The 3,845-nt window shown below is 36.5% G+C and overlaps 1 long non-coding RNA gene across 1 annotated transcript; it reads left to right on the plus strand.

Annotated features, from left to right (window-relative positions):
- Window positions 1-2,371: 2,371 nt before the first annotated feature.
- LOC127041979 (uncharacterized) lies at window positions 2,372-3,088 on the plus strand. Its single transcript, XR_007771798.1, has 3 exons — window positions 2,372-2,641; window positions 2,722-2,774; window positions 3,050-3,088. It is a non-coding gene; the product is annotated as an uncharacterized LOC127041979 (long non-coding RNA).
- The last annotated feature ends 757 nt before the right edge of the window (window positions 3,089-3,845 follow it).

Genomic DNA, 3,845 nt, shown 5'->3' on the forward strand with positions numbered 1-3,845 from the left:
CCCTAGGGGCCCCAACCGTAGCTCCAGGATCTCAACCCCTGCGGGCCCCAACCGTGGCCCCGGAGAACCATAAGTAGTAATAAGCTCGATAGCACTCATCACCATGCAATTTTGACACGTTTCCACGGCACTTTTAGGGCTTATGTCCGGCTTCCCAGCCTCCATTTCCGTTTTCTCCGTAGACTATTCTGAAAAAAATGGGCGTGTATGTGTTTGACTAGGGGAAGTGTTGTGTAGTTTTGTGCTTGATGATATGAATAAAAAGTGTTAAATATCAGGGTGTATTAATAAAAAAGTTAAATAATATTGTAATCTAGGTTTATAAAGGGAATTTTCTAAGGCAAAACCTGCTTGGTAAGCACAGCATAAAAACTTTTTTAAAAAGTGTCTAAGAAAAATACAATAAAGCTTACGGTAAACTTAAAAAAAGTTTACCTTTGCAGTCTTTTTGTAAAACCAGGTAGCTTTTTTGGTTTCACCTTAGTAAATAAAACACATTAAAACTAAATAATACCAATGTAGATTAAGAAAAAACGAAGTTTAAAAGGAAAATTGACAAAGGCAAAGCCTGTTTTGTAAGCACGGGGTAAAAAAGTATTTAGACTATTCAATATCATTGCAGATTAAGAAGAAAGATCAAAGATAGACAGCACATGGCGGAATCAGAATGAGACAGAGAGAGAAGCAGGCAGAGTCTGTTTAGTAAGCACAGGGTAAAAAAGAATTCAGAATCAGGGCGGTTTACAAGACAAGAAAAGCGAAGAGAGAGTCCAATTTGCAAAGAGCAAAAATAGAGAACACATGGTAGGATTAAAGAGAAAGAGATAGAATTGTTACCTTTTCCCGTCTTTCTGCAGAATGAGGCAGCTTTCCGGGTTCAAACCCTCTTAGGCTCGTTATCACCGCCTTTGGATCGGACCAATCAGAGGTAGTTTTACAACAGCGTCATAGAATTCATTTTCCTGAACCAAACCTAGTGTCTCAAGACTTTAAGCAATAGCCAGCTCCCCCTCTTTCCACCCTTCCTATTATCTGTTTTTTCTTATCTAAAGAAACAGACCCGCAGCATTTTCCCACCAAGTAGCCCTTTTACAAAGATGTTTTTAAAAAGTGCAAGCTTTTCGTAATACACCCTTTTTTAAAGTTTTTCCCTAGGTTTTAAACTAATTGGTTTTTTTGTTTTTCTTTTTTAGTAAAAACAATGTGAAAGTCGGGCAAAGCACCTGTTAGTAAAGGAGCCTCTGTGAGCAGTGGGTCAGAGATAAGAAGGCTGCTTCTTTCCTAAACTTTCTAACAAACACAACTTACAATTACATTAAGTTTTGCAAAGGGATAATGACTCGAAAGACAAACCTAAGCCACAACCCTTTTGTATGTGTTGTAATAAAAAATTATGCAGAAGCAACCTAGATTTTTTTTTTAGTAACAGGCGGTTTATAGTCCCCATATTTAGGATACCGGCGGATTAGAAAGAAGATTGCTTTTTCCCCCACTTTTTAACAAATAAGGTTGAAAAGGAAACCTGAAGACCCATAGCCTTTATTTAGGCATAGGTGTTTTAATAACATGTAAGTGTGCAAAAACATTTTAGTGCGATAAAACTAATGCGCTGTAATAAAAAAGGTTTGTTTTTTTTAATTTTAGGCTAACCGGGGCCATTTTATAGTAAAAACAGCAGGCTCTTACAGCAGCTCTTAGCAAAAACAGCCTCTGTAAGTCAGTAAATTTAAAAAAAAAGAACAAAACATAACAAGGTCTTCTTCTTAAAGCAAAAGAACCCCCAAAACAGGTATTAAGACGCATACTAATTTACTATAAAAACTAAGCTTTTTAACCATTAAAGTTTTAAAGCTAAAGTGTGTAGCCAAAAACCTTCCCGCGTTTTTTAAAAAAACAACTAAGACAACTCCCCCTCCGCTCTTAGCTAAACAGCCAGAGCCTTCGGCTTTTTTTTAACCCTGTAACAAAACCTAAACACCGTTTTAAAATATGTTTTAAAGAAATATATAATTTTTTTAACTTACTAACAATGTAAAATAAGTTGTGTAAAAGTTTAACGTGGTTTATTTTTAAATTAGCAGTTTTGTTTTAAAAACTAAGGCCATAAAACAAATTTAAGAAATACAGGTTGCAGTTTTAAAAAAGTTTTTGGTTACAAGGGTGTAAATGGGTACATTACCATTTAAAAAAAGGCTTTTTATTAGCTGTTTAAACACATTTACTATAAAAAAATAACATTTTTAGCCATTAAAGCTAAAGCATGTTGGCAGTCTGGGGACCGACACCCGCCTTTTTTCCTAGAAAAGTGCCCTTTACGCACCCTGTTTTTTTAAAGAAACACCTTTTTAAATATTAATTTTGGGGGGGGTGGAGGGCAAAACCTTTTTTTAAAAACAGGTTTAAACCTATAAATAGAGGAACAAAAAAACTTAACAAGACTGTTAAAGAAATATTGCTAATACAAGACTTTGACCGTTATGGGGAGCAACCACATGGTAAGAAACCTTACTATAATTTGCGTGGGTCGTCAAGGTATTATACTAGCGTTATGCTCACTTAAAAGGCAATATTTTTTCTTTTAAATAGGACGAGGCCTTTTTTCTTGACATTCCAGATGCCGCGCTACAAGCTTTAAACTTTGGTAAGCTAATTAATATGCTACACAAGAATAATTTATTTTTAAGATAAAAGGTTTTAAAAAAAATTATTTTTTTAATTTAGAACAAGATGGAAGTCAAAACCACCCAATAGTTTTCCTGAAATTACAGAAGAAGGTGTGAACTGTTTTTCAAATATGTGTTTTTTAAAATAAAAAAATCTGTAGTTGGAAATAGTGTGCATTTTAGGGGCTTGAAAACCCTTAAAGCTTTTATTGTACAAAAGTTGCCGTTCTACCGCCCCTGCGTGGTGTAAACTATAATTTAAACGCGGTTTTTAGCCCGCTTATTGCAAAAACGTTTTTAAAATATATATTTTTGGGGAACAGCTTTGTTGTTGTTAGTTAAAAAAAAGCCGTGCTAAAAAACATTCTGTTTATGTATATCGGCAGACTCATCAAGCGTTATTCCTCAAGAAGAAATGTTGAAGGTAAGCGCGCTTAAAGAGGCCAAGAAATTTCACTTTGAGGCAGCTGCAGTTGGAAGCAAGGGTATTAAGCACAGCGATTTTGAACAGCCCTGCGCGTCCAAATCTCTTATTGCACTAAACCAGCCGGCACTAAAAAAGGCCAAAAAGTCTACCTCTAAAACAGCATTAGTTTTTAGGGAGGGGGGGAGGGAAAGGGGCTCAGACCCCGCCCCAAGCTTTTGAACCACCCAAAGCTACCTCTACAACTTCCAGGAACCATGGTAAGCGAGGCAGAGGAGTTAAAGCCCCTAGTTTTCAACAGACCTTTGCCTCCCCGACCCACAACAATTAGATTTAAAAACAAACAACTCTGTGGAAGCAACCATGTTTACGCGTGGTTTGAGCAGGGGGAAGAAGTTAATCCCCCGGGTTTTGGAACCCGCAAAACCCTTGCCAGAAATAAGAATGTTCCTGTGGGGCTGGCTGCATCTGTTGCTGCTTTTAAGTAGCTGTTTAGTGTTTGTACATCTCTAAAGCGTTTAATAGATAAAAAAGTTTTCAAAGCTAATTCTTGAGGTATTTCAAAAACAAAATTTTCCAGAAGAAAGGGTGGTTTTTAGACCAAAAAATAGCAGATACACGGGCACTAATTAAAGAAGTGGAAAGTGCGATAAAGGGGGAAGGAAGAGGCTGACTGCACATGAAACCTAAAAATGAAAAGAGGGGTAGGGAAAAAAATGGAAAAAATCTAAAATAGTAAGAAGGCTTTTGGCCAAAAA

The sequence above is a fragment of the Gopherus flavomarginatus genome, unplaced genomic scaffold, assembly GCF_025201925.1.
Source record: "Gopherus flavomarginatus isolate rGopFla2 unplaced genomic scaffold, rGopFla2.mat.asm mat_scaffold_1233_arrow_ctg1, whole genome shotgun sequence".
In the NCBI taxonomy this organism is placed as follows: Eukaryota; Metazoa; Chordata; order Testudines; family Testudinidae; genus Gopherus; species Gopherus flavomarginatus.